The following is an 11,483-nucleotide window of genomic DNA, read 5'->3' on the forward strand; positions in this document are numbered from 1 at the left end:
TTTTGTCCCAGCTTCCCCTCCTGCCCCCGACGTGTCCTCAAGTCTGTTTTCTACATCTGTGTCTTTATTCCTGCCCTGCCACTAGGTTCATCAGTACTGTTTTTTTAGATTCCATATATATGTGTTAGCATATGGTATTTGTTTTTCTCTTGCTGACTTACTTCACTCTGTGTGACAGACTCTATGTCCATCCACCTCATTACAAATAATTCAATTTCGTTCCTTTTTATGGCTGAGTAATATTCCATTGTATATATGCGCCACATCTTCTTTATCCATTCTTCTGTCGATGGACACTTAGGTTGCTTCCATGTCCTGGCTATTGTAAATAGTGCTGCAATGAACATTGTGGTGCATGACTCTTTTTGAATTATGGTTTTCTCAGGGTATATGCCCTGTAATGGGATTGCTGGGTCGTATGGTAGTTCTATTTTTAGTTTTTTAAGGAACCTCCATACTGTCCTCTGTAGTGGCTCTTATCAATTTACATTCCCACCAACAGTGCAAGAGGGTTCCCTTTTCTCCACACCCTCTCCAGCGTTTATGACAACATCATCCTCTTTAACTGACATAGTACAGGTCGGGCACTTTCTCATGTGTGTCTGGGGGCTGAGTGCTTTGAGTATCCTATTTCCTTCAGTGGCATGGAAACCACCGTCCTTCCAGGTGATTAGGCTGGAAACTTTGAAGGGATCCATGCGTCTTCTCTGCTTCTCACACCCCACGTCCCAGCCAGCAGGAAATCCCGTTGGCTTGGCCTTCAACATGTATCCAAAGTCTGACTCCCAAACTACCACCCTGGTCCAGCTGCCAGCATCTCCCACCTGGACTATGGCAGTCGCTTCCTTGCTGCTTCTGCCCTTGCCTGCAACAGAAAATCCCCTGCCTGCTAGCAGAATCCTTCTACGGGAAGTGAATGATGTCACTTCCCTCCTCAAATTCCTCCTGTGGCTTCCGCCTCAGTCAGCACGACCCATGAGGTCCCTGTCCCCTCTCTAACCTCCTCTCTCCACCTCCCCTTCGCTCACTCTATTCCAGGCACACTGGCCTCATTGCTCTGCTTTGACCTTACTGGGCACAGTCCTGCCTCAGGGCCTTTGCACTTGCTGTTCCTCTGCCTGGGACCCCCTTCCCCCGGATTTTTGTGTGGCTCATTTGCTCACCTCCTTCAGATCCCTGCTCAAACGTCACCTCCTCAGTTGGGCCTTCCTGACCTCACCAAAGAAAATAGTTATCCTTGTCTTCATACGTCGTATCACCATTTATCTCAGAACCTATTTTATTTCTTGATTTCTTCCCACTACACTTATTACCACTAGATGTGATCGATAGATAGATAGAAAGACAGTGTCATCACTAGAGTGTCAGCTCCACAGGGCAAGGATAGCTGTCTTGTTCACTGCTCTCTTTCATGCTGAAAAGGATAGATATTCAATAATCACGCTTAATAGATACTCAATAAATAGTAAGTAAATGAATGAACAAACAGCCCTAAAAGGTAGGTACTATGACTATCCCATTTTGCTGATGAGGAGGCTGAGGGTGAAGTCGCCCACCCAAGACCTTCCCACTTGTTGAGTTCTTATGGCAGGTCAGCCCTGGACATGCAGGCTCTCGAAGGAGGTCAGGATTGTCTCCCCCACTTGGCAGGTGAGGGGCCCGAGGATCAGAGATATGAAGTCACTTAGCTGGAGCCACACAGCCAGGAAGTTCCGGGATTGAAGGAGGTCTGTCTGCAGCCAGGGCTATCCTCTCGCCTTTACTGGCTGGAGAGTCTCCGTGCCAAAGCCTTCATCGAAAGATTGAGCATCCTCTTGTCATGTGTTGTCGTTTTGAGTGTTTTTGTTTGTTTGTTTGTTTTTCGTTATCAACTCATTGGCTCACCCTGGGCCCTCTCTACCCCATCCAGTGCCCACCCCTGCATTTATTTTTGAAGCAAATCCCAGGAGTCATATCATCCGTGTGCACATTCCTTGGTGTCCAGGCAGCCTTAGAAGTGCTGACTCTTCAAACACGAGAATCATGAAATGACAGATTGGTCAGCCTCCGGAAGTGATGCCGTGATCTCCACGATGCTGGTTGACTTTGTGGAATTGATTAGAGTTGTGACCAACAGTGAAGTCACCAAAGCCAGATGGCCTGGGTTCAAAGCCAGCTTCCCCACTCACTGGCTGGCTGCACAGCCTCGGGAGCCAGCCTCAGTTTTCTCATCTGTCAAATGGGGGCAATAATAGCAGTCCCTACTACACAGGGCTATTGCGAGGGGTTAAATGAACGAATATGCACCAAGCATGCATTTAGAACAGAACCTGCACTTAGTGAGAGCAAATATTTGTCTTCAAGATTTCAAATCCTTGAGCTATAAAACTCCCAGCAGTCATCTAAAACAAACACCAGAGCACAATTTCCTGTGGCACGATCAGTGAAGATGACTAAACCAGTATTTTGGTACATATTTTGAAAAATGCCAAAATGCTATTAGTAACACAAATATTTCAGTTTGACAAAAAAAAAAGATGGTGTTTGAGCTCCGTCTTCTCCACTTTGTTTCAGACCTTAAGAGTCGAGCTCGATCCATCAACTGATGAATGGATAAACAGCATGTGGTGGATCCATGCAATGCAATATTATTCAGCCTTGAAAAGGAATGAAGTTCTGATCCGTGCTTCAACATGGACGAACCTTGCCAGACACAAAAAGACCACCTAGCACATAGCCTATGATTCCTTTTTTTTTTGGCTGCACCTTGCGGTTTGCAGGATCTTATTTCCCGCGCCCAGGGATTGAACCCGTGCCCTCGGCAGTGAAAACGCAGAGTTCTAACCACTGGACCTCCGGGGAATTCCCTATGATTCCATTTATACGAAATCTCCAGTATAGGCAAATCCATAGAGACAGAAAATAGATTGGTGGTTGCCAAGGGCTGGGAAGGATGGAGAGAGAGGGAAGTGATGGCTAAGGGGTGTCAGGTTTCTTTTGGAGGTAGAGAAAATGTTCTAAAATGGATTCTGGTGATGATTGCACAACTCTGTGAGTATGTTAAAAACCATTGAATTGTACACTTTTAAAAGGATTCCCCCAAAGATATATGCTATGTGAGTCCATTTATATAACATTCTTAACATGACCAAATTCTGGAAAAGGAGAAGAGATTAGAGGTCCCCAGGGGTTAAGGAGGGGGGTGGGACTAGAGAAAGTGGGCTTGGCTGTAAAAGGGCACCAGGCAGGATCCTTGGGATGGAAACGTCTGTCTCTTGACCGCTTCAGTGTCAACATCCTGGATGTGGTACTGAACAGCCAGTCCTCATTGTTTGCGTATTTCCTATTTGTGAAAGCAAATACAGAGAAATCCTAAAATCAATACTGGCGGCAATTTCGAGGTCATTTCCAGACATGCGCAGAGCGGCCAAAGAAATTATTGAGTCGCCCGACACACGCATTCCCAGCTGAGGTCGACCGAGGCGAGGCTCTGCCCGCTCAGTTCAGCTCCCACACTGTAAACAAATGTCCCTTTCACGGTCTATTTGTTGCCACGTTTTTCACATTTTTGTGCTTTTTGTTAGTGATTTTGCCGTTTAAAATGGCTCCCAAGCCCTCGTGCTGAAGTGCTGCTCAGTGTTCCGAAGAGCAAGCAGGCTGCGGTGTGCCTGGCGGAGAAAATGCATAAGATTTTTATATGTTATATAAGCTTCCTTCAGGCGCGAGTGTAGTGTTGTTCGCCTGAGTTCAGTGTGAGCGAATCAACAAAGTACATTACAGAAAGTATCTTTAAACAGAAAGACACACAAAACAAAGCTATATATTGACGGGTTCAGGAAATGTTGTCACCAGAATTTCGCGGGAACCTAACTCCGTATTCCCCTAGGAGCGGTGGTTCAGTATTCGCGAATTCAGCGTTTGCTGTAACTTTATAGAACACCACTGCCTCCAATAAGGAGAATCAGCTGTAGTTTTTATAAGACGTTCCCATCAGGGGGAAACCGGGTAAAAGGCACACAAGATCTCTTTGTATTATTGCTTCAAAGTGCATGTGAATTTACAATTATCTCAGAAGAAAAAGCTCAATTGAAAAAAAAGACGGGGGGTGGGGGTGGGATGAATTGGGAGATTGAGATTGACATATATACATTAATATGTATAAAATAGATAACTGAAACTATAGCCCAATTAAAAAAAAAAAAAAAAGGAAGCAATGCTTGGCTTCTCTGGTGAGCCAGGAAAAGTGACCCTTCACCAGTAAGATACTTGTAAGGCTTTTAGCAGCGAGGCATGGGGTCAGAAAACTTTCTGAATGAGTGAGCCCGGTTCCTCTAAATTATGAGGTAGTCTGCAACTCTCTGGGTGCAGCTCAAGGCCAATGATGCAAATGTCTGATTACCAAGAAATACTGAAGCACAAAATACCAGTATTTTGGTGATTAAAAATAGCATGCTATGGGACTTCCCTGGTGGTCCAGTGGTTAAGACTCTGCACTTCCACTGCAGGGGTTGAGGGTTGATCCCTGGTTGGGGAACTAAGATCCCACATGCAGCGCAGCACCGCTGAAAAAAAAAAAAAGCATGCTAGCCTGGAGTACTGAAAACAGCTTTTGTAATCACTACACCACACACATACACACATACCCTGATTTTGGAGATTTATCTATCTTTTCAACAAACACTCCCTGAGTACTTCCTGTGTGCCCACCCTGTGCTGGGCACTGCTGGGGACCCAGAGGTGGCCAAGATATTCCCAGTCCTGCCTTCATGGGGCTCATAGTCCAGTGGTGGAAACAGACCCATCACAAACCGGGCAGGACTGGAAGAGGGGAGCCCAGGATACACTGAGGGATCCCAGAGTGGGTATTGCGTCCAGGTTGGAAGGAGAAATCAGAGAGAGCTTCCTGGAGGAGGGGGCATTTGAGCTGCACTATCAAGGATGAGTAAACACAAGACAAAGGGAAGAAGGGTAAGGAAGGAGTTCCAGGAGAGGGGTGCAAATGTGCAAAGACCAGGAAGAAAAAGGCATGTGGCATAATCTGGAGGAAATGACTGTATTTCTTTGTGGCTGCAGTATTATGAGAATAATAATAGCAAAGACTTAAAAAGCACCTACTAGTTTCCAGACTTTGTTCTAAGCACTTTGCACGAGCTAGCTCATTCATTCCTCACCATCACCCTATGAGGAGGGCCAAATTTATAGATGAAACAACAGAGGCACAGGGAAGGGTAAGTGATCCCACCAAGGTCATAGCACTGGTAAGCAGCTGACCTAGGAATCACTTGCAGGCTATCTGACTTTGAGTCTGGCCTTTGATGTTGTACTTTAGAAAGTGCAAAAGGCATGGGGAGAAGGGGGCTAAAGTGGTGAATGAGGGGAGAGGTGGAGTCATAGGCCATGGTAGGCAGTTTGAGCTTTGACTCAAGGGTACTGGGGAGCCATGGAAGCTTTTTTTTTTTTTTTGGCTGTGCATTGCAGCTTGCTGGATCTTAGTTCCCCAACCAGGGATTGAACCCAGGCCCACAGCAGTGAAAGTGCAGAGTCCTAACCACTGGACCACCAGGGAATTCCTGGAATAAACTTTTATCGAGGTATGTATTAGTTATCTGTTGCTGCATAACAAATTACCCCTATATTTAGCAACTTGAAGCAACAAATGTTTATTATCTCACACAGTTTCTGTGTGTAAGGAATCCAGGAGCAACTGAGCTGGGCAGTTGTGGCTTAGGGTCCCTTAAGAGACTGTGGTCATGTTGTTTGCTGGGACCACCATCATTCGAAGACTCAAGTGGGGCTGGAGATTGGCTCTCAAGGTCACTCAGGTGACTAATGGCAGGAAACCTCAGTTCCTCATTGGCTGTGTCTGGACCTGTGGGCCTCTCCTGAGAGTCCTTATGACGTGTTAAATTAATTAAACAAGGAAGCCATTAGACTGGGGTAGCGCAAATACGTTAGCAGCCTACATAAGCAAACCCAAATATAAGTCCATAAATGCCTCAAGGTAATGTCGACTGAAGAAAAACACAACATAAAAGTTGCGAGTTATGTTTTATTCAGGGGCCTTACTGAAGACTGTAGCCCAGGAGACAGCCTCTCAGAGAGCTCTGAGGAACTTCTCCAAAGAGGTAAGGGAGGAGCCAGCATATATAGGAATTTTTGCTGAAAAAAAAAGACCAACATGTAGTCAAGCATCAAAAGATTACTGCTAATCACAAAAAACCAGACATTTCAAGTTAATGATTTTAGTGCTTTTCTAAGTATGGGAAGATGCAAGAGTCTGGTCTCATTGAAATTATTCCTTAGACATGCATCTTAACCATCTAGGGCCAGTATCTTGTTTTTCTCCATCCTGAATTCCCCTCAGGGCTCACCATGGGGGTGGCTGCAGTGGCTGATGCATTGATGATGGGCAATATTCAATGTTTACTGGAATGGCAGGCAACATTCTTTGTTTGTTTTTTTTAAAAATTTATTTATTTATTTTTTAATTTATTTATGGCTGTGTTGGGTCTTCGTTGCTGCACCTGGGCTTTCTCTAGTTGTGGCGAGGGGGGGCTACTCTTTGTTGCGGTGCGCGGGCTTCTCATTGCGGTGGCTTCTCTTGTTGTGGAGTACGGGCTCTAGGTGCACGGGCTCCAGTAGCTGTGGCTCGTGGGCGCCAGAGTGCAGGCTCAGTAGTTGTGGCACACGGGCTTAGTTGCTCCGCGGCAAGTGGGATCTTCCCAGACCAGGGCTCGAACCAGTGTCCCCTGCATTGGCAGGTGGATTCTTAACCACTGCACCACTAAGGAAGTCCCAACATTCTTTGTTTACTAAAGTGGCAGGCAACATTTTTTGTCCGAAGTAAGAATCAAAATCCAAGGGCAACCAATCACAGCCAATGAGCCTTTCCCAAATAAGGCAAATGCTTAAGCTACAGCCAATCAAATAATTTCCTTGCTTTGTTTCTGGGTCTTCTCTACAAAAGACTTTCCCCAGTTCCTATCGGTGGAGTGCTCCTAACCACTTCTAGTTTGGTATTGCCTGATTGGGATTGATTTTTGCTCGATTCAACTGTTAAAAATTTTTATATGCCTCAGTTTTTCTCTTAACACACGGCAGCTGGATTCCTCCAGGGCAGGTGATGAGAGACAGAGGACCCAATATGGAAACTGCAATCTTTTTATAACCCGATCCAGGAAGCGACATATACCTTTGGTTTTGCTATATTCTATTCATTGCAAGTTGAGTTACTAAACTCAGCTCTCACTCAAAGAGAGGGGGATTCAGCTACTTGACTTGAGGGGAGGATATTGTGCTATGATAAGACATGTATTTGATCTTTGTCCCTGGTTCTGGCACAGAGCTCCTAAAACCCTTGGAATTTCCTGAGTGATAGAAGTGTCTTTTATTATCCATAAGGAGCCCCTTTTATCATCCCTAAGTTTATGCTAATGAGGTGACTTAGCATGGAGTCACCTCATAGCCTCAGGATGGAGCTGGTCACCAGAAAAATCAAGTGATCAGGGGCTTGGAACTTTCAGCCTCACTCACCCACCTCCGGGAAGTGGGGGGAGAGGGGACTGGAGATGAAAGCTTTATAAAAACTGCCCCCCCCCACCAGTTTACTTTCCATTTTAATTTAAGTGAATTTTCCATCAGTTCATTTATTTTTTTCCTTTTTAATCACAAATAATATAATTTAAAGTTTTATATTGAGAATTTGGAAAAAAGAAAGGCAACAGCCATCTCCTGGCTCACACTGTGAATCTATCTTCACTTTCACTGTCTAGGAGAAATGAGTAGTTTCAATATCAGTGGGGCATAATATGGAGTTTAAAACAGTAATGAAGTTCTCTGTGATTTCGTTTATTTGGTTCAATTTTAACTATTCTATCTTTATGTATCTGCAGATGTATCTTCTGAAAGATTTTACTTTGTTCGCATCATGACCAAAGACTGTACTTGAAGGTTAATTTTATTATAATTGTTAACTTCACGTCGAGGGATTTCTCTTTCCTGAGCAGAAAAATAGTTGCCATATTCCCTTTATTTCACAATGTTCTTTTTTACAAGAACCATGTGATGAATGGCATCTTGAGTTTAGATTCTGAAAGTCTCAGCATGGATTTTTGCTTGTGAAAACAAAATTTTGTTGAACAGTAAAAGATGCATAACCCAGTGTACGGCGATTTGTGGCTTTTCTGTCACAAACATTTACTAACTGTAGCAGTTTATTCACCTCAGGGACGTAGTGACATCTTACCGTAAAGCTCCTTTGAGACGTTCTATTTTCTTCATCTCAAATCAATCCTCTCTTCTATAAAAACTCTGGAATGACAAGATCTGATGAGCTTCTGGGTTGGTGAATACATCCACATGCCTGGAGGTGGCATATTCCAGTTCTATGGGGACAGAAGTTCCTATGCTTGGGACCCTTCCGGACCTCGCCCTGTGCATCTCTTCACCTGGCTGTTCATCTGTATTCTTTATAATATTCTTTATAATAAGAACGCAAGTAAGTGTTTCCCTGAGCTTTGTAAGTCGTTTTAACAAATGATCCAACAGAGGAAGGGGTTGATTTATAGTGAGTTGGTCCGAAGCACTGGTGACCACCTGGATTTGGGATTGGGGATGGTCCTGTGGGACTGAGCCCTTAACCTGTGGGATCTGAGATTATCTCCAGGTAGTTAGTGTCAGAATTGAGCTGAATTTGTAGGACACCCTATAAAAGAATGAGACAGTAAGAGGGGAAGGCCTGGAAGCTTTCTAGTCCAAAGAGGGGAGCAGGCCCAGGGTGGGGAGCCTTGGGAGGGATTATATACATAATATATATAAATATTACTTAAGTAGAAGTATACTATATAGGAATACAAAAGCATACTATATATATGGGATTATTCTATATAAGAATACTATGTATTGATATATATGAATATACATAGAAATATACTATATATAGAAATATATATGGAAATATTTATATAGGAACATTATATAGAGAGACATATGAAGGAATATAAATGAATATATTATATTTATAAATGGTATATGGGAATATCATATATAAACAAATATAAATATTATATTTAAGAATATTTTATATACCATTACTTTATATAAGAATACATAGGTGTCTTACACCTCTAAGAATATACATAGGAATATTATATACAGGAAAACTATGTTATAGTAATATACACAAATATTATATATTTACTATTATATGTAAAAATATATGTATTACATATAAATACTACATATAGAAACATATGTCGGAGTATTATGTATATAGGAAGATTAGAGTTATAGAAATATACACATAAGAATATTACATATCTAGGAATATTACATATATAAAAATGTGAATATATGTGAATATATATTTGAATACATATATATGTATATAAAGTTTAGCAATTAAGAGCCCAGAACAGTTTTAGGAGCCAAGTGACCTCAGTTCAAATCCAACTTCTCCACTTAAGAGCCCATGGCTTTGGGCAAGTGCCTGAACCATTCTGAGACTCAGTTTTCCCATCTGTAAAATGGGGATAATAACAGTCCCACATCATATAGCTGTTATGAGGATTAAACCCTTAGAGGAGTGCCTGGCACATAGCTTGATAAACCAATACACAGGGGACTTTTTTTTTCTGTACTCACATCTCTGCAGCTTCCTTTTCCTACTTTATGCCACAGGAAATCCCTCTAAGTCAGTAGTTTTCACTCTGGCTATCACTTGGGGGGAGCTTTTACAAAATACTGATGCCCTGGCCCCCAGGGACTCTGATTTGGCTGTTTTAGGGTTTGGCCTGAGGATCATGATTTTTAAACATCCCGCCCGAGGTGATGTTAATATGCGACTGAGGCTGTGGACCACTGAACCAAGTCCGTCAGAATAGATTCTTTGGAATGGTTGCATAAGAGTTCACAGAGTGAGTGGACCATCATTTATTCAACCCAAAGATAGGTTTTCGTCTTCAATTCCCAGCTTTTTGCTCCTCTAGTCCTGCAGTGAGCATCCTTGCATATAAGCCCTTACCTCATTCCGGAGGTTTGATTTCTATGAGATGCTTTCCCAGCAGTGAGGTTGTTGAATCAAGGGTGAAATGCATTTCTGATAGATGCTGCCAAGCTTCCCTTTCAAAAAAAGGCTGTAACAATTCTCATTGCCATCAGTGATATATGAGCCTGCCCTTTTCCACATGTGTGCCATTTGGCAGGTGTAAAAGGAAACCTCCACGTTATCTGAATATGCTTCACCCTGCCTCCTGCAGAGAGGCTAAGTTTTCATGTATGTATTAGCTGGTTCATTTTTCTGCTTAGAAAATTATCTATTCAAATCCTTAGTCCACGTTTCCTTTGGGGTGTTTGTCTTAATTGATTTACAAAAGCTCATTATTCATGTAAAACTTTTATGTGTCATGTACATTGCCAGTATTTTCTCCCCATTTCTCATTTGCCTGTAGGCTTTGTTTAGGGTTTTTGGTTTGGTTTTTTGCCACACAAGAGTTTTTCTCTTTCTTTTTTAAAAAAAATATTTATTTATTTATTTGGCTGTGCTGGTCTTAGTTGAGGCACGTGGGATCTTTAGTTGCGGCATGCATGTGGGATCTAGTTCCTTGACCAGGCATCGAACCAGGGCCCCCTGCATTGGGAACATAGAGCCTTAGCCACTGGACCACCAGGGAAGTCCCATGTTTTTCTTTTTAATGTGGGCAAATATGTCTATCTTTTCTTTTAACTTCTGCTTAAATGCCATCTTCCCTAAATGCTTTTTTTAAAGCTCCAAACTCTTCCCCTTCCTACCTACCACCAGCACTTCCTAACCTTCTCCCCCCCTGTTTATCACCATCTCACATTCCAGAGTTGTGCTGTCAGATAGGCAGCCACCAGCCATGTGCGGCTATTAAATAATTGAAGTGTGGCAAATCCAAACTTAAATCTGCGATAAGTACAAAATACATACTGGGGTTTGAAGACGTAATAGTATGAAAAAAAAGAATGCAAAATAACTCCATCATTTTTATATTGATTACACGTTGAAATAATAATATGGATGTATGGGTATATTCATTTCTTATCGCTGCTGTAACAAATTACCACGAACTTAGTGGCTCAGTAGAAGACACTTTTTTTTTTTTTTTTAATTTTTTGGCCACACCATGCGGCATGTGCGATCTTAGTTCCCCAACCAGGCATCGAACCCACGCCCCCTGCAGTGGAAACGCGGCGTCCTAACCACTGGACCGCCAGGGAAACACCCTGAAGACACAGTTCTAAAATAAATTTTTTTTATTGAAGTATAGTTGATTTACAATGTTGTGTTAATTTCTGCTGTGCAGCAAAGTGACTCAGTTATACATGCATATATATTCTTTACCATATTCTTTTCCATTATGGTTTATCACAGGATATCGAGTAGAGTTCCCTGTGCTCTACAGTAGGACCTTGTTGTTTATCCATCCTATATATGAGTTTGCATCTGCTAATCCCAAACTCCCAATCCATCCTTCCCCCCATCC

This window comes from Balaenoptera physalus (genome assembly GCF_965194825.1).
Source record: "Balaenoptera physalus genome assembly, chromosome: 19".
Classification (NCBI taxonomy): domain Eukaryota; kingdom Metazoa; phylum Chordata; class Mammalia; order Artiodactyla; family Balaenopteridae; genus Balaenoptera; species Balaenoptera physalus.